The sequence below is a fragment of the Microcaecilia unicolor genome, chromosome 2 (genome assembly GCF_901765095.1).
Source record: "Microcaecilia unicolor chromosome 2, aMicUni1.1, whole genome shotgun sequence".
Classification (NCBI taxonomy): domain Eukaryota; kingdom Metazoa; phylum Chordata; class Amphibia; order Gymnophiona; family Siphonopidae; genus Microcaecilia; species Microcaecilia unicolor.
This window is the reverse complement of record NC_044032.1, coordinates 352907641-352932588: the sequence shown is the minus strand read 5'-3', so window position 1 is coordinate 352932588 and position 24948 is coordinate 352907641.

Below are 24948 nucleotides of genomic sequence, written 5' to 3'. Positions count from 1 at the left end.
AGAGGTAGATCAGCAGCTACAGCATAGAGGCATTGATACAGATTGAAACATGGCATTTAGGGAACTGATCCTTTCAAAATACCTCTCCTAGACCCACACACAGACACAAGCACACATGCATACACAGACAGAGACATACCTAGATAACACCCACAGACATACACATGTACATACAAATATACAGAAACATATATATGTTTGAGCACACATGTGCTGACACACACACATGCATGGACATGCACATAGAGATGCAAAGAGACTGGATTCAAAAGTGCAACTGTCTACCCTCAAATGCAGTTCTACCACTGAGTTAAAGGTTCAAGTCCCTAACGAGTTAGTTGGAGAACCTTTTTTACTTTAGTAAAGTTGTTCATAGTGCAAGAATCAACAAATTCAATGAATTCCTTGTGCCAGGTTGCCGTTGTGGCTGCCCCAAATGGCATTTCTCACCATTTTCCCCCTGGAACAGCTCTTCCCTCCTGATATGAGATTGAAGGGGGGCAGACTGAAGAAAAATGTCAGGAAGTATTTTTTCACACAGAGAGTGTTGGATGCTTGGAGAATTCCTTTATTAAATAAAACGGAAAAAACCAATATTCAAGACATTACATCATGCCGTTGTAAAACCAGCCCCACTACACTTTTATACAAAAAATACAAACCCGATAAAACCCGTCCCCCCCAAATCCCCCCCACACCATACATTCAAATCAACTTCAAGCGGACATGCTTCCACCAAACCCCAAAATTATGTACCCCCCCCTCCACCTTTTCCCAGCGTGCCAATTCCTGGACGGCTCGGACAATGTCCCAGGAAACCTGCTCAGCCGACCTGCACTCCTGGCGCATAGACACCCCGCATCGAGCCTCCAACAAGGCGGCCACTCTTCCACAAACTGCTCTGGAGAATGGACACACCATAAGGAAGTGGTCCATCGTCTCCAGCTGACCAGCACACTCCCCCCTCGGGCAGTTTCGGTCCTGCATGCTTCGGTGCATATTTGCCCTAACATATAATTTACCGTGAAGGGACAGCCAGGCAATGTCCCTGTACTTGTTCGGGAGTCGTCTAGATGAAATAAAGCGCAGGCCCTGCCTCAGCACGGGCCCTGGAGCATCCCTAAGAGTCAGGGGAGATGAGAAATGCTGGGAGCGAACCCGCTCCACCCAGCTCTCCCTCTGCCCCGCCCTTATTTCCTCCCATGTAATGTCCCACAACCGGACCAGCTTTACTAAGGATTTGTAGTAGCCTACCCCCTCCGGGAAACCCTTCCGCAACCTCCCCACCTTCCCCCCTCCCCACCAAGGGCCCCAAAATCCCTCCCACCACTGCACAACACTTTGTGCCCACCCTGGGGCCTCCGGCCCTCCCCCCCGCCCAAGGTTAAACTGGATGAACAGGGAGGAGAATAGCAGGACAGGGTTTACCATCCCCACCCCCCCTTCCTCCCGTGACCGGTAAGTAATATTGCGTTTTACCGGGTTCATCCTGTTGCCCCACAAAAGTTGAAAAAACACGCTGTACAATGAAGTGAAACAGCATTCCGGCAAAAGGCAGATGTAACTCAAGAAGAGAAACATGGGGACTATCTGGGTCTTCAACAACCGGACCCTGTCTGCCATGGACATCCGCCACCCCTTCCAACCAGGGGCGTATCTGCGTGGGGCCTCAGGGGCCTGGGCCCCCGCAGATTTCGCCCTGGCCCCCCCTACCGCTGCCAACCCTCCCCCTCCGTTGCTCGCCTACCTTCGCTGGCGGGGGACCCCAACCCCCGCCAGCCGAGGTCCGCGTCCTCCTGCCGCTGCCGGCTGCCTTTGGTCCTTTCATTTTTCCATTGAAGCTGGCGCGGCGCCGACGAAAAAGTTTCTTTTGAATCTGACGTCGCTGCACGTTGTACGTGCAGGACGTCAGACTCAGAAATTGTTTCTGAGTCTGACGTCCTGCACGTACAACGTGCAACGTGCAGCGACGTCAGATTCAAAAGAAACTTTTTCGTCGTCGGCGGTGCCAGCTTCAATGGAAAAATGAAAGGACCAAAGGCAGCCGGCAGCGGCGGGAGGACGCGGACCTCGGCTGGCGGGGGTTGGGGTCCCCCGCCAGCGAAGGTAGGCGAGCAACGGAGGGGGAGGGTTGGCAATGGCAGCGGCTGGGGGGAGGGGGATCGGCAATGGCGGCGGCAGCGGCGGCGGCGGGGGGGGGGGGCTATAATGTGCCCCCTCACTCTGGCCCTGGCCCCCCCTACCGCCGCAGGTCAGATACGCCCCTGCTTCCAACGATCCACCTTTTCCCTTGCCTCCGATATCTTTTGCTCCCAACTCTCCCGCCCGTAATCCCCCCCCCCAAAATACACTCCCAACACCCGCATTCTTTCAATCCCTGCAGGAAACCCGCCCCCTAGGTTAAATCGCCGTTCCTCTGGACCCACCCACAAGCTAGTACACTTACCCAGGTTTACCCGTGACCCCGATGCCTTGGAATATTCTTCAAGGGTCTCCCGCAGCATCCTCCCCTCCCTCTGGTCTGCCACCCAAACGGTGACATCGTCTGCATAAGCGATGACTCTCAATACGTTCCCTTTGCCAACCTCTACCCCTCTGAGCCCTCCCTCCCCCCCCCCCCCCCCTCCCAGCCTCCGCACCAGGGGATCTATGGCAAAAGCGTACAGCAGGGGGCTCAATGGGCACCCCTGCCGTACCCCTGCCGTGACCCCCACCTCCGCCCCCCTCCATCCATTCACCAGGGGAAAAAATCGCGCCCCAGCATACAACAGTTGCAGTTGTGCGATCCACTCCCCCGGGAAGCCATAGTGATCCAGGACCTTCCACAAGAACTCCCACTGCACTCGGTCGAAAGCCTTGTCCTGGTCCAAGGCCACGACCAACCTACCATCTCCCACCCGGCTATGTTCCAAGCCCTCCCTCACCCAGGCTACTGCCTCCAGCACCCCCCTTCCTGGGACCCCACACCTCTGCGGGACTGCTAGCACTTCACCGGAGACCTTCCTCATGCGAGCATGAAGCATGTGGGCGAAGATCTTCCGGTCGCTGTTCAATAGTGCTATTGGTCGCCAGTTCGCCACGTCTTGAGGATCCTTGCCTTTGCTAAGGAGGACCAATGCTGATCCTCCCATAGACTCTGGCAAGGATCCTCCTGTTCGCGCCTCCTCCCAGAGTTCCAGCAAGAGCGGCGCCAGCTGGTCCCTGAACCGTTGGTAAAACTCCGCCGGAAGTCCATCCGGCCCCGGCGCTGTTCTGCGCCGCAAGGCCCCAATGGCCTCCTCCACCTCACCCAGCGTCCACGGCTGCGTTAAGACCTGAAGATGGGGCCCCCAGTTACCCACCCCCGGGGTCCCCTCAATATATCTTCCCATGGCCTCTGTCCCCAACTGTAGGTCCGAGAAAACCCGCCCAAAATGCGTCCCCACCACCCGCAAAATACCTTCCCTGGATTCTTGGAGCACCCCCCCCCTCATCCCTAAACCCCACCACCACCCTCCTCTCCCTTCGTTCCTTGCAGCAGTCATACGGGTCCGGACCAAGCAGCTTCCCGAAGTCCCGCTCGTAGACGAGGGAAGAGTAGCGGTTGTACTGTACTCTTTCAACCTCCTGCTGCAGTACCTCAATATCCTCCCTCCTCCCCCCCCGGGAAATTAGATTATCCCGTCGCTTTCTCAGGGCGATCCCCAACCGGGTGGCCTCCCTTCCCTCCCGCCTTGCCTGACGGAGAAAAAACCCTCTGGTGCGGTGTTTCAGTACTTCCCACCAGTCCCTGAGGGAAGGGAAGACACCCTGAATGGACACCTGGTCTGCTAGGAATTCCAGGTACTCCTGGTGCAACACCCCCTCCTTCAACCATTTGAGATTCAATCTCCACAACCCTTTCCCTAGCTTGCACGCCCCCCCTCCCCCCAACTCTATCATCACCATCCTGTGGTCAGAGAAATCTACTTCCACCACCCTAGGTGCCTGCCTACATGCCCCTTCCCGAACTAGAAACCGGTCAATTCTGCTCCTAAAGGTGCCCCGTGAAAAGGTGAAACCCTGATTCCCACCACCAAGTGCAATATGTACATCCACCAGCCCTGCTCCTTTCATAATCCCCGCTAGTCGAACCCCATCATAACGTACTTGTGGTGCCCGCCCCCCACTATCCTCTTTCCGTAAGATAGTGTTGAAGTCTCCTCCCCACACCAACTGCCTTGAAGTGTATAGGTAAGGCTTAATTTTGTTGAACAATGCAGACCTTCCCTGTTTGCTTTGCGGTCCATACACATTAATCACCCGCAAGGCCACCCCCCGCAATATTACGTCCAACACCAAACACCTACCAATACCCAGCTCCACCACCCTCTGAATCTCTACTTTATTGGTTTTAAAGAGGACGCCTATCCCCCCATACCTCTCCCCGGCCAGACCCCAAATAGAGGGTCCCCATCTCCAGGCCCTCTTTGCCCGCCGGATGTCCTCTAGCGTCTGCAACCGGGTCTCCTGGAGGAGGAAACAGTCCGCCTCCACAGCAGAGAGGCCATCAAATGCCAAGCTTCTTGCCCTCTGGGAGGCGACACTAGCCACATTAAGTGTGGCGAACACCAATAGCAGTCCCGCCATCAGTCCTCGCTACCACACCCCCCGCCTTCCTGGCTGCCTTCCCTTCTCTCCACACCATCATCCGTGGTCCCTTCCCCTCCACCCTCTTCTTCCTCCTCCGCCCAATCCCGGACCCCTAACTTAAACATCCCTTCCCCCACCCTTGCTTTCTTCCTCCCTATCTTCTTTTTGTCTTCACCCACCTCCCTCCCTCCCTGGGGATCATCAAGCGACCTGCCCCCCTCCTCTCCTCCCTCTTCCACCCCTACTACCTCCTCTTCTTCCACCCTTCCCATCAATCCCGCCTCCGACCCTTCCTCCCTCCCCTCACGGGCCTGCATTACTACATCCTTTCTTACCTTCCTTTCCTCTCCCGCCCTCCCTGCATCAGCCGTCACCTCCCCCGATCCACCCACCTCCCCCCCTACCCTTCCCCCCTCTTTGTCCCTCAAAACCCTCCCCCCCCGTTTCTCTTTCCTCTTACCCGCTGTTCCCCTCACTCCTTCTCCCCTACCTCCCAACCCGTCCTGCCGGCTACCCCCATCCTCTACCTCCTCACCAGCCAGTTCCTCAACCCCTCCCTCCTCTTCCAAACCCCTGAATCTATTCCCTACTTCTATCCCCATTCCCACCCCCCTTCCCACCTTTCCTCTCCGCTGTTTCTTGGACACCCGCGTCCAGCCCTCATCCTCCCCTTCCTGCCGCTTCCGACCCTCCCCCAAGCCCCCCCCTCTACCTGTCCCTGTCCTTCCCTGGACCCTTTCCCTCCCGCCCCGGGAACCTGATCATGGTCTGCTTCCCCTCCCCCCTCCCCCTGACCTGAACCATCCCTATCTATCTCCTCCTCACCCCCATTATGGGAGGCCCAAGGGCAGGCTCGAAATGCATGCCCCAGACCCCCACACAAGTTGCACCGAATAGACATACAGGACTCCGTGGGATGCTCCTTAGACCCGCACTTTCCACACTGCACAACCGGGCATGACATACTAAAATGTCTAAACGACCCGCACTTGTGACACTGCCGTGGCTGCCCCTTATAAAAGCAGAGAATCCGATCCCTGCCGATGAACGCCGAGGAGGGAATGTGCTGGGTGACATGCCCTGCCTGCCTCAGCCTAACCTGCGCACCCCAACCTCCAGCCCACACCCTACTGGGGTCCGGGAGTTTGGACAAGGGGGTACGCAATTCTGCGTACCGTTGTAGCCAGAAGGCCAGGTCCGCCCCTGATAGAGACTCATTTCGAACAAGAAGGGTTACTTGCACCAGGTCGGGTCTGCTGATCGGTACGGCCCGGTAGTTCTTCCAGTCCCCTCTCCCCCGTACCCCTTCGTATCTCTCCCAGAAGACCTCCATGCCTCGCTGGGTTAGAAAGCTGACATCGTATTCTGGTATATTCACCGGATGAATACAGGCATAGAGGTCCTCTGGGAGGAATCCTAGACCAAGGACCAATCTCAGGACCGCATCCCTGCTTGGCATCCCCCCCCTCCCCCACCCATCTCAATTGTACCACATTCCTCCTTTTGGGAACCTGGCCTCCCCCCCACCCCCCTCCCCATCCTTCCCCGCTGCCCCCTACCCCCCTAGTTCCCCTGCGCCCACCTCCTCCACCCACCACCGCCGCAAAGGACGGACCCCCCACCCCACCGTCCCCCCCCTTCTGCAGCGCGGGGACCCCCCCGCTCCTGATGCACCATATCCTCCTTCTCTTGCCTTCCCCGTTTCTCAGCCTCCCTCCCCTCCCTCCCTATCCCTCCCCCCAACATGCCTTGTACCCCTTCAACCAGCAAACCTTGGTCCCCTGCACCCCTCACCCCCCGAGCACTCGTATCCCCTGTAGTCACAGTGTCCATCAGTTCAATGCCTCCTGCAACAGAAACCCTGCCTGTCTCCCTATCGATTTGGTCCATAGGAACTTTGAGAGCAGGTTCCCCTATATAACTGGTCCCCTCCCAGTGCCCCTGCCCCCCTCCCGTCGAATCAACCCCTCCCCCCAGAGCCAACCACCCCGCTGCCTGGCCGGAATCAGAATCCCTAGTACCACCAGTTAAGTTTACTTCTGGTGCGCATGGCAAGGCAAGCACCCCTCCCTCCCGCCCAAAACCTGCTCTCTGGACCGGGTCCCTTTTTCCTCCAACGTTCTGCTCCTTCGGATCCTCCAGCCCCGCTGTTTCGCCAAGCGGATGAGGCTTCCCACACTCCAGAAGTGCCTGCCCTCTCACACATGGGGAATCTTCTGGCGCTGCAGCTATTTCCCCTGCCAGCCTTTGTAGCTGTTCTGCAGCCTTTCCTGCTCCCACAGCCCGATTGGCTGGAGCCTCTGCTGCCAGGCTGGTTTGTTGCAAACACTCCTGATCCTCCAGTGCTTTCTTTATCGAGAACCCCTCCTTTTCACCTGCTGTTTGTCCAGCTGCAGCACTCTCTGTCACCAGGTTTTCCTCTGCTAAAACCTCACCATTCTCAGTCTTTGGCAGTGCTGCAGCCTGCCTGGCCGTGACCTCCAGCCCCTCAGTGCTGCGTGGGCGGGGCCTCCCCAGCTGCAATGGAGTCAGTGTTTGTTTGCTGCTGTCAACTCCTGCTGCAGGCAATGGGCACAAAACCTGTGGCTGCAACTGCCTCTGCTGACCTCTTGCTTCTTGCTCAAGTAAGTTCTTCAGTTCTGCTTCCACTGGTGTAGAAAAGAGTCTCTCTCCTGAACTTCCAGCCCCTGTTTCTACAAGATGAAAAGTCTGGGTTTTAAAACTTTTTTCCTGTTCAGTTTTTCCAACCTCAGGTTCCCTTAACGAGCATGCCTCTCCAGCCCCACCTCCAGTCCTGCTTGCTTCAGAAGCTGCCAGAGACTGACTAGCAAGGTACTGCATATACTGTAATGTCTTTTGGGTACTGGGCCCAGGAAGCTCCTCTGGCCCCTGGGTGTTCTGGGGTCCAAGGTCTGAGCTCCTACTCTCCTTCTCTGTTTGCTGTTGTGACTGTTTGAAGGTTGTCGGGGCTTTTCCCCCCAAGGCCATTCTTTCTCTGTTGATGTAAACTTCTCTCAGAGGGTTCCCAGGGCCCTTTTTCAATGCCCCCAGCAAATGTTCTTTCTTTTGAAGAAGCTTGAGTAAACGGGTTACCTCCTTTGTATAAGTCTTGCGGTGCTCCACTGGGGCTAGTTTGCACAGGGCTTTTGCCATTTTAACCCGTTTCCCCAACTCTACCACCTCTTTTTCTGTGCTTTTTATTTTTCTCACCATTTGAATCAGGCCACTGGTCGGGTCCTCTGGATCCTGACTATAGTCTGTGAAATCTTCCTCCTCTGAGGAGTCACTGTCCTCCTCCTCTGACACCGGTAGGGCCTCCCGGCAGATCTCCATTACCTCTGCTCTCTCCTCTCTCTCCTCCGATCTGCTGTTCTCTGGGGCCTCCCCCAGCTCTCTCCCCCCCTCACCTGCTAGATGGCGTGCCACTGTGAGGGGGGTACCGGTCTGGGTTCCTCCCATGGAAGCCTGCACTCTTCGATCCACAGGGCTCCTTTCCCTCCTCTCTGGAGTCCTGCCAGAGAGGGAACTACTTCTCCTGGCCTTCTGGTCCCTGGCCCCAGGAGACCCCCTGGCCTGGGGCTTTCCTGAGGACTGCTCCCCAGGGACCTTCCTCATTTCTGGGGAAGGAGCTAGGCCTCACTCCCTTCCCCCTGGAAGCCTGCAGAGCCTCTGGCAGCACTTCCTCCTCCTTCCAAGTCTCAACAGCAACTAACTTGGAATGCCCTCCCGCGGGAGGTGGTGGAGATGAAAATGGTAACAGAATTCAAAAATGCGTGGGATAAACAAAAAGGAATCCTGTTCAGAAGGAAGGGATCCTCAGAAGTTTAGCGGAGATTGGGTGGCAGAGCCGGTGGTGGAGGGCGGGGCTGGTGGTTGGGAGGCGGGGCCAGTGCTGGGCAGATTTCTATGGTCTGTGCCGTAAGGATGGCAGATACTAATCAAGGTCAGGTATAAACAAAAGGTAGCACATATGAGTTTATCTTGTTGGGCAGACTGGATGGACTGTGCAGGTCTTTCTCTGCCGTCATCTACTATGTTACTATGATATGGCATCACACAAGTCTGAGAAAACTTGAGCCACACAAAGCCCAACCAACCACACTGAAGCATTATCTTGAGCTGCAAGTTGCTGGTCACCGATTGAAATCAGTGGCCCAGGAGCCTCAATCAAATGGTTTCCTACTTCAAAATGAAGCATTTTGCATGTGAAGCAGAAAAAGAAAACAAACCAAGTTCTACCTTATGGAAGGGCCTGCAACATTTTGGAAAGACTTGTTCAAGGACTGAATTATGAAATCACTTCAAAATCCATCAATGGATCTTGGCAGAGATCATGTCATGCAACAGATCATCTTACCATTTCCCTGAATTCTTAGATCTGAAATGTTGCTGTAATAAATCACTTTGCCTAATTATCTATGGTGAAGCCCCGGGATACATGACAGACCTAATCGACCTACCAACTAGAAACACATCCAAATCAACACGAATGTACCTAAATCTGCACTACCCAAGCTGCAAAGGACTCAAATACAAATCTACTTACGCATCCAGTTTCTCCTACATAAGCACACAACTGTGGAACGCATTACCAAAAGCCTGGAGAGTCTCAACACCGTGCGGGCCTATCTGGAGGCCACTGGATGTCAGTGCTATGACAGTTTTTACCGTCTGGCAGACGTAATCTATGGAACTCACAGACACAAGAGTGTACAGAGGACTATGACTGATTTAACGTCAGTTAAAGGAGACTGTATACTGTACGTATAATAAACAGTACTGTACATATGTTTATCAGATGTCAAGCTTCTTTGGGTCACAACGGTTAAGTGCACTCTCTGGTTAACTGCATGTATTTCTTTGGCCCAGACCCTTGCACTTAAGCAGATTTCACTGTATGTATATATATATATATTTTTTTTTTTTTTTTTAGATACTCATTATAAACAGCTAGCATGTTAAACTCTTTTCTCCCGCATTGTGTTTCCTTTCTGACCCTTGTTTTGTATGAATGGGGAAGCTGTGCTCCTAACTGATTACTTGGTACCCTAATCTTCTTTGTTTTGCAAGCTATTAATTAGTTTTCTTAGGACAAGTATAGGACTTTATTTTTACTACTCTGCACTGTTGAAAAATTGGATGCTGATGTAATTTTTATTTTTCCCTAATTTGTTTTCCCATAAATGAGGTTTGCCTATTTAATGATTTTTAAGCAGAGGCTTGTTTGTAACACCCCTGGTTACCCAGCAAATCACAATGGTAAAAATTTAAAATTATGTTTTGAATTGTATGGAGAAAATTTGTGAAGAATTTGGAAGAAATCTCTCAGTCATTTTAGGAAAAATTTATGTAAAAGGTTATAGAGATGTTCCAGCAAATGAGGTCTGTGTAAAGTGAATATATGTGGAACTGTTTGAACAGGGATATGTATATGAATTATGATATACTCTTTTGGGAACAGCCAGCATAACCATTGATTTTATTGTGACTTAAATATAACTACAACTGTGTAAAGCACAAAATCTGACAACAGCCTTGGTTTCTGGACTTTTGTTAATTTATTACCTCAGGCCCATAGGAGCCAACTTTTCAAAATTATTGGGGGTGCTAAGCCCAATGAAAATAACCCCTCCCTGGACACATACAAGGAATTTTCTCAATATTGGGGGTGCTCAAGCATCCACAGCACCCACAGAGTAGGCTCCAATGCTCAGGCCTAACCAACTATGAGGTCCTCATTCTTTTGCTCTGTTTAATTCCTTTATTGTTTTGAGTCATGTTGCAGATTCAAAGCACTCTTATTTACTCTAAGTTGATGCCGTCCAGAAACAGCATAACATCTCCCATGTGATACCCTGACTGTGTGAGCCATGCCAGCGTTGCAGTTGTGTACAGACCATTTATTTTTTGTCTATTAGATTGTAAGCTCTTTGAGCAGGGACTGTCTTTCTTCTATGTTTATGCAGTGCTGCGTACGCCTTGTAGCGCTATAGAAATGCTAAATAGTAATTTCAGCTCTGGCCCACCCACCCAAGCGCACAGACACTGCCCGCCCACTTTTCCTCCAAGCCCGCGCCAGCACCAGCTCCCATTGCCGGCCACTGCTGCTTTTCCTATTGAGCAGCAGGGCCGGCGCTACAAAAAGAAGAAGCACTCAGCTGACTGAGCTGAGCGCTAACGACAAAAAAAGTTGAAAAAAAAAAGCGTGGCACCTCCGCAGGCAGCCTTGAGGCATTGGCTGCTGGCTCTGCAGGCTCCTCCCGTCTCTTACATCACTGCCCCTGCGTCGCTCCAGGGGCAGTGACGTAAGAGATGGGAGGAGCCTGCAGAGCCAGCAGCCAGTGCCTCAAGGCTGCCTGCGGAGGTGCCGCACTTTTTTTTTTCAACTTTTTTTGTCATTAGTGCTCAGCTCAGTCAGCTGAGCGCTTCTTCTTTTTGTAGCGCTGGCCCTGCTGCTCAATAGGAAAAGCAGCAGTGGCCGGTAATGGGAGCTAGGGCTGGCGCTGACGAGCCTGAATCGGGAGAGGAAAAAAGCAGATGGAAGGATGGGGAGAGAAAGAGGGAAAAAGCAGATGGAAGGATGGGGAGAGAGAGGGAAAAAGCAGATGGAAGGATGGGGAGAGAAAGAGGGAAAAAGCAGATGGAAGGATGGGGAGAGAAAGAGGGAAAAAGCAGATGGAAGGATGGGGAGAGAATGAGGGAAAAAGCAGATGGAAGGATGGGGAGAGAATGAGGGAAAAACAGATGGAAGGATGGGGAGAGAAAGAGGGGAGATGGATGAAAGGATGCAGAGAGAAAGGGGAGAGACTAGAAGGATGTGGAGAGAGAAGGGACACTGAACAGAAAAGGGTAGAGAGATAGAGAGACACTGGTTAGAAGGAGGTAGAGAGACACATTAGATGGAAGGATCAGGAGAGAGGGTAGATGGGTGGAAGGATGGGGCGAGAAAGAGGGAGACCTGGATGGAAGGGTAGGGAGAAAGAGGTGACGCTGGATGGAAGAATGCAGAAAGAAAGAGGGGAGACTACTGGAAGGATGGGAAGAGAGAGGGGAGACTGGAAGGATGGGGAGAGAAAGAAGAGAGCTGCTGGATGGAAAAGGAGAGTAGTGAAAGACTGGAGAATAAGAGGAAGGGGCATGGGGAGAACAAGGGTGAGAAAAAGATGAAAAGCCATAAGTAGATGAAGGAAATTAAAGAATGGATAGTAAGAATGAATTAAATCTGGACAGAGAGAGAGAGAGAGAGGCAGAAAAATATTGAAGAAAGCAAAGAGAGAAAAAGGGATAGAACTCTTTCATATGAGGAAATGTTAGAAAAGTTAGGGCTCTTCAGCTTGGAAAAGAGATGTATGAGTGGAGATATGATTGTGGTCTATAAGTGGTGTAGAATGAGTAGAAGTGAATCGATTTTTTACTCGTTTAAAAAGTATAAAGACTTGGGGATACTCAAGTAAGTTACATGGAAATATTTTTTAAACAAATAGGAGGACATATTTTTTCACTCAACGAATAGTTAAGCTCTGGAACTCTTTGCCAGAGGATGTAGTAACAGTGGTTAGCTTAGCTGGGTTTAAAAAAAAGGTTTGGACAAGCTCCTGGAGAAAAGGTCCATAGCCTGCTATTGAGATAGACATGGGAAGCAACTGCTTGTCCTGGGATTGGTAGCATGGAATGTTGCTACTATTTGGGTTTCTGCCATATACTTGTGACCTGGCTTGGCCACTGTTGGAAAGAGGATACTGGGCTAGATAGACCATTGGTCTGGTCCAGTATGACTGTTCTTATGTTCTTATTGTGACTGCCACATCAGTGCTGTTCCACTAGCCCCCCTAAAAAAAAAAAAAAAAATAGTGCCGCCCTAGGTGAATGCCTAGTCTGCCTAATGATCAGTCTGATCCTGAGACCACCTGCATATTCAACGAGTGGTAATGCCTGGCCCTAATGTCCCTTTAGGCCCTCTCATCCTGCCCAGATGGTCTCAGGGCCAGATGAATTCAATTTTTAGCCCACACTGAAGGAAACTCAACTATATCATAAAAGTCTTTCATAGTTTGTTTTCTCCGCTTTCAGTAATATGGAAGGATGATGTAGTCATGTAGGCTTCTGAGCAGAGTTCACAGGAAGAACCCTATGCAGTAGCAGATGTTGTGATTCTTGTACTGACCCCAGTAACATGCAGGAAACTGCCTGTTGCAAGGAAGGCCAAGGCTGTGGTGACCTTCACATTCATTAAAGCATGGCTCTTTCAGACTTGGGCTTCAAGCTCATAGATGCCAGCAATGGTGGGTTACCAAAGCAGTATGTCTGGAATACTTCCACCTCTGTAAACTGTAAAAAACAAAACTTCCTTATGGCTTGTACTCCTTACGGGGCCTGTACCTCTGTCTCCTGTACTGGGCATGCGGCTTTGGCTGGACCTGCTGTTGTCTCTCCTTAGCCTCCTCCTCACCAGTGTCATTCTCCTGTCCTGCATGTTCAAATAATGCCACCACATGGCTCTGGGAATTGCAGAATGTAGGCTGAAAACCACAAAGTGGGAGCTATGCTTCAAAACCGCCAAAGTTCTCCTTGGATATTCAAAGCACAGCAAGAAAAAGGCTGAAAAAACAGTCCTAAATAAATAGTTATCAATTGACTGTCATGGCTGCCCTGAATACTGGTATTGTCTGCATATCCTCTGGCTATAATCCCAGAATTATTAAAAATTTGGGGTAAATAATATCTACTAGAGTATAAATATTTTAACTAACACTCACAGTACTCACACTTCAACTCTGTAATCAAATTTACATATACAATAAAATTTATTCAGTTGCATTATGTGGATATGTACAAACTTCCAATATATCTCAACCAGGATGCGTTAAGAACATATTAAAAGCTGACGTATTGGTGGTTTCCTCAACAGCCTGTCTCTAGCTCAACGCTACAATGTGGCCAGGAAGTAGCTAATGCAGCGGAGTGAGGAGAGTATGATCCTCCTTGTCGTTGACTTTGTGATTTCCACCATTTCTACTATTGTTCTGAATATGCGATTACCAGTAATTTACTGAGGACATGGACTGCTATGCATTTGTATAACGTATGGTGTGAAGAGTGAGGGTTACCTCAAATGTATATTAAATATTGCAGTGTCATGAAACTTTTATTTCTGTATGCAAATTGACCCATGGACCCAAGTTTTAATAAAAAAGCTCAGGCTCTACACACTAATTCTGCCTTGCCATAGATTCTGTGACTGGTTGCAGGGGGCCTGGCTATTGTGGGGTGGGTCCCTCAGTGCTCAACCCACCCCTAAATAATGGCTTTAGCATTTGAGTCCCAGCACCTTTTTTGTTAGAAAAACCACACTGGCCGGGACTCTCATAATGGTTGGCAGACTGGTCTTGGGATCTTCACAACTTATCTCTGGTGTCTAAAATGAATGGTGAGAATGATTTGATATATATGAGTGTCATGAGCGATTGTGAATGGTTGGTGAACTAGTAGACAAGGAATACTGAGATGTCTTTGGGAAGTTTGTACATATCCACATAATGCAACTGAATACATTTTATTGTGTATGTAAATTTGATTACAGAGTTGAATTGTGAGTACTGTGAGTGTTAGTTATAATCCCAGAATTCCACAAAGTTACTTGATACCTACCAGCAGTCAAGAATGATATTCGGACAGCCGCCAGCAGCTGAATATTACACATACCAGATATTTATGTATTTTATTTGTTACATTTGTATCCCACATTTTCCCACCTATTTGCAGGCTCAATGTGGCTTACATAATACTGTAGAGGCGTTCGCCATCTCCGGCGGAGAAACAAGTACAAACAGTTATAGTGGTCAAAGAAGGTTCACGTGTTATAGACATGTTGGGGATTCGTAGAGAGGAAGAGTTTTGCAATGTCTTTTTAGGCTTTGGTTTCATTGTGTTGCAAGGTTTAGGCATCTGGGTTGGGTTGACGGGGTATGCCTTTTTAAACAGGTTAGTTTTTAATGATTTCCGGAAGTTTAGGTGGTCGTACGTTGTTTTCATGGCTTTTGGTAGTGCGTTCCATAGTTGTGTGCTGATGTAGGAGAAGCTGGATGCATATGTTAGTTTGTATTTGAGTCCTTCGCAGCTTGGGTAGTGGAGATTTAGGTATGTTCGTGCTGCTCTGATTGTGTTTCTTGTTGGTAGGTCTATGAGGTCTGTCATGTAGCCTGGGGCTTCACCATAGATAATTTTATGGACCAGGGTGCAGATTTTGAAAGCAATACATTCTTTGATTGGTAGCCAGTGTAGTCTTTCTCGGAGGGGTTTGGCGCTTTCGAATCGCGTTTTCCCAAATATTAGCCTGGCTGCTGTGTTTTGAGCGGTTTGAAGTTTCTTTATGAGTTGTTCTTTGCATCCCACATATAGTCCATTGCAGTAGTCTACATGGCTTAGTACTATTGTTTGTATCAAATTGCGGAATGTTTCCCTCGGAAAGAATGGTTTTACACGTTTGAGTTTCCACATTGAGTGGAACATTTTCTTTGTTGTAGAGTTAACTTGGCTCTCAAGTGCGAAGTTGCGGTCAATAGTAACGCCAAGGATTTTCAGGCTGTCTGAGATAGGGAGGGCGTGATCTGGAGTGCTTATGTTTGTGGGTTTGTACGTATTATGTTGGGATGAGAGGATGAGACAGTGTGTTTTATCTGTATTGATGCAGTTATCTAGATAACAGTAGACTTTATCTTGCTGCCTAAGTTTTTTGAATATTGACCCCTCTGATTTTAGCCAGGAAGGTCAGCAAACATTTGAAACTTTGATGAAACATAAATAGATGCCATCTCCTTCCTATGTTTTATCATGTGTGCAGAAATATCCTGAAAGATCACATTTTGCCCTCCATAGTTTAATATCCCTTTAGTATAACAAGCCATGTAAATGTGTTTTGCCCACAAAATTAAATACTCATGCTATTATGAGTGTATGGCTTATTATCTTAACTTGGTTACTCCATTCTATGAAATCTGTCAAAATTGGTATCACTTTTGAGACGTATTCAGATCTCATTACTGTGTTAGCAACTGGAATAGCTCTGGAAAAGTCACTGGAAAGGCTCTCAGGGACTAGTCCCAAGACACCACAAACTATAATGTTATTTTATCTGCTATCTTCTCCATTATCAATTTGTTTTGATTTTCAAAATCTTATATTTTGTTTCTGAAGCTTTTAATAGAGACTTATAAAGCTAACTTTGCCCTCAGCTAAAATAATTTATTATCTGAGTTCTATAAACTGCTAGACGGTGGTGCCTATTACATAAGTATTGCCATACTGGGAAAGACCAAAGGTCCATCAAGCCCAGCATCCAGTTTCCAACAGTGGCCAATCCAGGTCACAAAGACCTGGCAAGATCCCAAAAAAGTACAAAACATTTTATATTGCTTATCCCAGAAATAGTGGATTTTTCCCAAGTCTATTTAATAATGGACTTTTCCTTTAGGAAGCCGTCCAAACCTTTTTTTAAATTCCACTAAGCTAACCGCCTTTACCACATTCTCTGGCAACGAATTCCAGAGTTTAATTACACGTTGTAGCTTCATCGCATGCCCCCTAGTCCTAGTATTTTTGGAAAGCGTAAACAGACGCTTCACATCTACCCGTTCAACTTCACTCATTATTTTATAGACCTCAATCATATCTCCTCTCAGCTGCCGTTTCTCCAAGCTGAAGAGCCCTAGCTGCTTTAACCTTTCCTCATAGGGAAATTGTCTCATCCCCTTTATCATTTTTGTCACCCTTCTCTGCACCTTTTCTAATTCCACTATGTCACAACTGTCAGGAAGTCCGGAGTAGTGAGCCCTTGGACCACTGCCAGTGACCGGCAGCAGTAGGTGAACCACCCAAACAGGAAGCGAGGCTGAACACAGACAGGCTGGTACAAGCAGGACCAGAACTAGCAAGATTGGAACTGAAGCTGTTGGTAGGCTGGGCTGGAATAAGCAGACTGGAATAGGATTCAGGATTCTCGAACAGGCTTGGCTGGAACCAGATGCTGGAATGGACTTGGCTTGGCTGGAACCAGATGCTGGACTCTCAGAGTTCAGAATTCTCAAATAAGCTTAGCTGGAACAGGATTCAGGATTCTCAAACAAACAGGATTCAGGATTCTCACACAAGCTTGGCTGGAACAGGATTCAGGATTCTCAAACAAACAGGATACAAGCAGGGTCAGAACTAAAACTGAAGGCTGGCAGGGCAGACACAAGCAGGAAGGGAACTGAAGCTAAAGACAAACATGGCAGACACAAACTGGAAGGGAACTGAAGCTAAAGACAACAAGTCAAGAACTAGCAGGACTGGAACTGCAACAAACACACACAGACGAAAGCTCATTGGAAGACCTCTGTTGCAAAGGCAAGTCTGAAAGTTTCCAGGTGCTTAATAAAGGCAATTACAGATGAGGTCACAGGTGAGGCTTGGCAGCAGGAACACCAGGGGCCAGGGCAAGTCTGGAGTGCTGGAACACCAGGACTGGAATGAACTCTGGAACATGTCTGGGAAACAGGAAGAAGGCAGTCCACAGCAGCCATAGGGCCTGGTCACCCGAAGGCGAGGTGAGTGTAAGCATGGGATACAGTCACAACCGTGACACACTATATCTTTTTTGAGATGCGATGACCAGAATTGAACACAATATTCGAGGTGCGGTCGCTCCATGGAACGATACAAAGGCATTATATCATCCTCATTTTTGTTTTCCATTCCTTTCCTAATAATACCTAACATTCTATTTGCTTTCTTAGCCGCAGCAGCACACTGAGCAGAAGGTTTTGAGTTTTATCCAATTTTTTTAAATCTTAAATAACTTTAATATCTTTAATAACCCCAGGATCTCTTTAATTAAGTTCCCAACTGTACGTATGATACCACTGTCAGATATGGTGACTACTTTTAACCTCATCCTTTTCCAACCATTTTTACACTTATCTTGGTACAGAGAGGATTTCTCCATACATGCCTCTACATTTTTATTTTTCTGTTTAGGATTGTTAGGTTCGGTTGTTTTATTTGCTTTTGATCTAGTACAGTTCCTTCTAATCTTTTTGCTCTTTTGAACTTTCAACTCAATTAGAATCCATTTCTGGTGGGCTCAACTCTTCATTTGCCATTTCCCAGCAAAAGCAGTTTTCCCCTATTTAAATCTCCCCCTCCCAACCACCACCAGCAAGGACATAAACCCCAATTCCTTCTGAAACTTGGCTAATGTGGACCCTTAAGTCTGGTCAGTAGCAGTGGCGTAGCCAGACTGCTAATTTTGGGTGGGCCTGAACCCAAAGTGGGTGGGCACAAAATTTTCTCTCTACCCCCCCCCCCCCCCCCCCCCAGCAAAATGTAGTCACACTCAGATGCATTTGTCACACAGGGTAAAGTGCTGCTTTTCAGTGCATCAGATTTCAAACAATTTATTTAATAGCCTTAACACCCTTTTCAGTGAGCTTTCAGAGGCCAAAACCTCCTGCCTCAGGTCAGTATAATGCTGTTACGGTATCCTCTCCTGACCTAAGGAAGGAAGTATTGGTCTCTGAAACTTTATTAACACCATATTACTTTATCCTAAATTAAAAATAAAATTATTTTCTTTACCTTCGTTGTATGGCCATTTACTTTTTCTCATTGTGTTGCTCCCAGTCTCTAGATTCTGCTTTCCTTCGTTTTCACTTGACTCTTCTGCCAGGGTTTCCTGGCCATTTGTCATTTTTCTCTCCTTTTTCTTTGCTTTCTTCAATATTTTTCTGCCTCTCTCTGTGTCCAGATTTAATTCATTCTTACTATCCATTCTTTAATTTCCTTCATCTACTTATGGCTTTTCATCTTTTTCTCACCCTTGTTCTCCCCATGCCCCTTCCTCTTATTCTCCAATCTTTCACTACTCCCCCTTTCCATGCAGCAGCTCTCCTCTTTCTCTCCCCATCCTTCCAGTGTCTCCCCTCTCTCTCCCCATCCTTCCAATAGTCTCCCCTCTTTCTTTCTGCATCCTTCCATCCAGTGTCACCTCTTTCTCCCTACCCTTCCATCCAGCGTCTTCCCTCTTTCTCTCCCCATCCTTCCACCCATCTACCCTCTCTCCTGATCCTTCCATCTAATGTCTCTCTCCCTCCTTCTAACCAGTGTCTATCTCTCTACCCTTTTCTGTTGTGTCCCTTCTCTCTCCACATCCTTCCACTCTCCCCTTTTTTTCTGCATCCTTTCATCCATCTCCCCTCTTTCTCTGCCATCCTGCCATCTGTTTTCCCTCTTTCTCTCCCCATCCTTCCATTTTCCCTCTTTCTCTGCCATCCTGCCATCTGTTTTCCCTCTTTCTCTCCCCATCCTTCCATTTTCCCTCTTTCTCTGCCATCCTCCCATCTGTTTTCCCTCTTTCTCTCCCCATCCTTCCATTTTCCCTCTTTCTCTGCAATCCTCCCATCTGTTTTCCCTCTTTCTCTGCCATCCTCCCATCTGTTTTCCCTCTTTCTCTCCCCATCCTTCCATTTTCCCTCTTTCTCTGCCATCCTCTCAACTGTTTTCCCTCTTTCTCTCCCCATCCTTCCATTTTCCCTCTTTCTCTGCCATCCTCCCATCTGTTTTCCCTCTTTCTCTCCTCATCCTCCATTTCCCCTCTTTCTCTGCCATCCTCCCACCTGTTTTCCCTCTTTCTCTGCCATCCTCCCATCTGTTTTCCCTCTTTCTCTCCCCATCCTTCCATTTTCCCTCTTTCTCTCCCCATCCTGCCATCCATTTTCCCTCTCCCATTCAGGCCCACCAGCCCCAGCTCCCATTGCCGGCCACTGCTGCTTTTCCTGATGAGCAGCAGGGCCGGCGCTACAAAAAGAAGAAGCGCTCAGCTGACTGAGCTGAGCGCCAACGCGTCGCTAACCCGACGAAGAAAAAAATGTTTTAAAAAAAACGCGGCACTGCAGGCAGCCTCGAAGCATTGGCTGCTGGCTCTGCAGGCTCCTTCCGTCTCTTACGTCACTGCCCCTGCTTCGCTACAGGGGCAGTGATGTAAGAGACGGGAGGAGCCTGCACAGAGCCAGCAGCCAATGCTTCGAGGCTGCCTGCGGTGCCGCATTTTTTTAAAAACATTTTTTTCTTTTCCTTAGCGACGCGTTGGCGCTCAGCTCAGTCAGCTGAGCGCTTCTTCTTTTTGTAGCGCCGGGCGCCGGCCCTGCTGCTCATCAGGAAAAGCAGCAGTGGCCGGCAATGGGAGCTGGCGCTGGCGCTGGGCGGGCCTGGGCTGGAATTGGGTGGGCCTGGGCCCACCCAGGCCCACCCGTAGCTACGCCCCTGGTCAGTAGTCAGTGGTGTGCTGGAGCTGGCTCTCACGGGCTCGCGAGAGCCATTTGTTAAGTTTTTAAGAATTTTGGGAGCCGTTTATTAAAGTAGGCCTCCCCATGGCTACTTTAACAACTGACTCCCAAAATGTGGGCTTGGGCCCCCTCCTGAATTCTCTTTTACTTTGCTGGCAGTGATGCTGGCCCCACCAGCCAAGTAAATAGACTGCTGCTGCTCCCTGCTCCTTGTTTCTGACTCTGAGCATCAGGCTGGGACTTTTCATGCAAGCGCAAGAAGGTTCCATCATGCTGCTCAGAGCCAGAAACAAGCAGCAGAGAATGGTGGCAGTCCATTTATTGGCTGGTGGGGCTCGGCAAATGTATGTCTCGCGTGCCTGTACAAGGGAGGGGAGAGAGAGGCATGTATTCCCCCTCCCCCCAAATTTCAGGGCCAGCTGTGCCCGGAGAGAGAGCCCGTTGTTAAAAATTTACCAGCACACCCCTGTCAGTAGTTGTCTCCATTCTGCACTCTCCTAGTCTTCTCCCAGGAGTTATGAATGGCACCTTCCCAATATATTTTTAGCCCTAACTGACATGAGGAATGGCCTAGTGGTTAAAGCACTGGCCTTGGCATCCAAAGGTGGCAGGTTCAAATCCCACTGCTGCTCCATGTGATCTTGGGCAAGTCACTTAACCCTCCCTTGCCTCAGGTAAAAACTTAGATTGTGAGCCCTCCAGGGACAGGGAAATACCCAATGCAGCTGAATGTAACTCACCTTGGGCTACTACTGAAAGAGGTGTGAGCTAAATCTAAATAAATAAGGGTCCTTTTATCAAGCTGTGGTGGCATTGACAAACAGGTTTGCAGCACACTGAGGCCCCCTTTTACGGTAGCAGGTGCAGGGTTACCATATGGCTCCAGAAAAAGGAGTACATAACAGGTACATAACAGGGGCAAATGAAGTTTGTAAGCCCTTGTAGTACCTTTAATTATGCTATTTCTCATTTTTTATAGGGGATTGTCCTTGAGACAGCCCATGGAAGGGCGAAACATGTGTGTCGGACGTTTTAACCCCCTGAGCCAGATATATTCAAAAAAGATGAGTATTTAGAGTCATACTTATGTTTAAAGCAAAGTGATATTTATTGTTAAAAATAAGTACATTTGAAAATAAGGTAATTGGATGAGCCAATGAAGAGCTAGATGCTGGATACATTGCTTCTCGCAGGTATTAGCAATGAGTGCCGCTGAGGTTCCCAAAAGCTAATTGAAATAATAAAAGTGCAAAGTGGAAGAGCTAAGAATAACGTGTGGTGAAATTCAAGTGTTGGATTTGGAGCTGTTTGGAAATAGTTGTCCAGAAAAAGGAGGACAGATTGAGCGAGTCTGGATTTTACTTGCATTGGTTTCAATGGAAGCAAAACCCGGACTGGATCAATGTATCCTCCTTTTTCTGGAGCCATATGGTAACCCTAGAAAGGATTTATTTTTTAACAGAAATGGCCATGCGGTAAGGGGAGCCCTTACCGCTTGCCATTTAGGAAGCGGTAAGGGCTTCTGCGCTTACCTGGCATTAACCGGGCAGTGTGCAGTCCTGCCTGATTACCACCGGGTAAGCCTCAGCTTTAAAAAAATAAATTATTTTTGGAGCACTGGAAATGGCACACGGCACACACCAGCACTACTGCGGTAGCCTGGCAGTAGAGTCATTTGCTGTCTGCCGTTGCCATGGTAGCCCTACCCTGGGTTTGTAAAAGGGTCCTGAAGGGAATAGAAAACCTGATTAAGGAGTTGAATCCACTGCAGTATCTTTCCCAAAGTTGCCTTTAAATTTATTTTATTTTTATTTATCAATGCAGCAGGTGTACGAGGCAACATACAACATTGTAGAAACATACCAAATCCTATATAATAAAATGCACCTCCAACATTCTGAAGCTGACTGCATGGCTGAGGCATTCCTGCTCTCTGTATCCATCTCCTGAATTGACATCACGTACTTCCGGGTTCGTCACAAGCAGAAGTGACCAACCACACGAGGTTTCTTGGCTTCAGAATGTTGGAGGTGCATTCTATTAAATAGGATTGGTCAGTTCCTTGAAGCACAGCCAGAGCTCAGCGTCCTGCACAGTAACACTCAGACAACAGAGCGAGAGGGGGGGGGGGCTGACACCAGAGACGGGGGGGGGGGGGGGAGGTATCTCTGTCACACACACACTATGTCTCTCATACACACTCTCTCTCTCACAGTCAATGTCTTTCTCTCCCTAACTCTCACTCACTCTCTCTCACACACTCTATGTCTCACACTGTATCACATTCACTCTCTATGTGTCACACAGTCACTCACACACTCTCTTGGTCTCATACACTCAGTCTCACAGAGTCTGTGTCTCACACACACTCTCTCGCACACACACTGTATCTGTGTGAAACACACTCTCTCTCACACTGTCTCACATACACACTTGCACACACTCTCATTCTCACACACACACTCTCTTCTCTGACACACTTGCACCCAGACTCACTCTCTCTCTCACACACACACTCGCACATTCACTCTCTCTCTCACACACAGTCACTCTCACATACACTCTCTCAAACATACATGCTCCGAGGAAAACCTTGCTAGCACCCATTTCATTTGTGTCAGAAACAGGCCTTTTTTACTAGTAGACATATAAAAGAACCTATAACAAACGATAATTAATACTAGCAACTACAATCAAGAGCATGCAGCCTCTGTGGTGGGACTCTTATCCAGAGGACCAGTCCAAGACTCCACACATCTTACTGACTTTCCCCACCCCCCCTATTACCCAACATCACACACCAAAGTTTGCCTTTAATACCACTCTTTAACTAGAATGCAGTAGGCTCATATTAGCCCTCTCCTCGAGTCACTTTACTGGCTTCCTATCCGTTTCTGCATCCAGTTCAAACTCCTCTTATTGACCTATAAGTGCATCGACTCTGCAGCTCCTCAGTACCTCTCCTCTCTCATCTCTCCCTACATTCCTCCCCGGGAACTCCGTTCACTGGGTAAATCTCTCTTATCTGCACCCTTCTCCTCCACCGCTAATGCCAGACTCCGTTCCTTTTACCTTGCTGCACCATATGCCTCGAGTAGACTTCCTGAGCCGGTACGTCAAGCTCCATCTCTGGCCGTCTTCAAATCTAAGCTAAAAGCCCACCTTTTTGATGCTGCTTTTAACTCCTAACCCTTATTCAGGATTCCTTTACATGGGATAAACATAAAGGAATCCTGTTCAGAAGGAATGGATCCTCAGAAGCTTAGCGGAGATTGGGTGGCAGAGCTAGTGGTTGGGAGGTGGAGCTAGTGCTGGGCAGACTTCTACGGTCTGTGCCCTGAAAATGTCAGGTGCAAATCAAGGTCAGGTATACACATAAAGTAGCATATATGCCAAGCAACCTAAAAGCGACCTATGAACTGACCAACTTCCGCAAACTATTAAAGACCCATCTCGACAAGATATACCACAAAGATCAAAACATGTGAAATTCCCACATATATCTAGAAATGTTAAGAATGCCTTTTGTTATATCACTATCATGTATTCCATTACCATGTAACCCAAAATCCTTCTGTAACACCAAATGTCAATTCTCTCTCATTTCCACTATCCATGATGTATTGTAAGCCACATTGAGCCTGCAAAGAGGTGGAATAATGTGGGATACAAATGCAATAAATAAATAAATAAAATCTTGTTGGGCAGATTGGATGGACCGTACAGATCTTTCTCTGCCGTCATCTACTATGTTACTATGTATTCACTTGTATTTTATCATCTTCACTTTAATATTCCCTTATCTCTTATTTGTCCTGTCTGTCCTAATTAGATTGTAAGCTCTGTTGAGCAGGGACTGTCTCTTCATGTTCAAGTGTACAGCACTGCGTACGTCTAGTAGCGCTATAGAAATGATAAGTAGTAGTAGCTGCTGCTTTTTCTCCCTCCCGAGGCTTGAGCACACCACCTCCAAGGCATTTCTAGACTTGACCAACCCTGACAGATGGGTATCTGAATCCATACTCCCCTACACCATGGTATTGCAGCCTTAGTAATGGGGACAGTACATTTCTACTACTACTACTACTTATCATTTCTATAGCACTACAAGACATACACAGTGCTGTACACTTGAACCACTGGCATAGCTAAATGGGGCCATGGGGGCCTGGACCCCCGTAGATTTGGCCCTGGACTCCCCTGCCGCCAACCCTCCCCCGCTGTCGCCTACCTTTGCTGGCAGCGGACCCCAACCCCCGGCAGCTGAGGTCCTCTTCTTCCAGCACAAGGCTTTGTTCTGTTTCTGTGAGTCAGACTCACAGAAACAGAACAAAGCCTTGCGCCGGAAGAAGAGGACCTCGGCTGGCGGGGGTTGGGGTCCCCCGCCAGCAAAGGTAGGTGACAGCGGAGGAGGGTTGGCGGTGGGAGAGGGGTCGAGAGGGTCGTCAGCAGGGGGGAATCAAAGTTGTTGGTGGCGGCGGCGGGGGGGGGGGGGAGTCGGCAGCACCGGGGGCTGCTAAAATGTGCCCCCTCACCTCGGGGTCTGGACCCCCCTCCCGCCGAAATCTGGCTATGCCCCCCTGACTTGAACATGAAGGCACAGTCCCTGCTCAACAGAGGTTACAATCTAATTAGTACAAACAGGACAAATAAGAGATAAGGGAATTACTAAGGTGGGAATGATAAAATTTGGGCACTGAACGAGTAAGGGTTAGGAGTTAAAAGCAGCATCAAAAAGGCGGGCTTTTTGCCTAGATTCGAAGAAGGACAGAGATGGAGCTTGACCTACCAGCTCAGGAAGTCTATTCCAGGCATATGGTGCAGCAAGATAAAAGGAACGGAGTCTGGAGTTAGCGGTGGAGAAGTTATTTCCTGGTATTCTACAAACAGTTTACCTTTCTTAGGGTTATTACCTAAAATAATTAACAATGCAGGCACTTTGCAGTATTTGAACTCACTGGATTGACTCTAATATTCAACCTTACACCCCCCCCCCCCCCCCAAAAAAAAAATAATA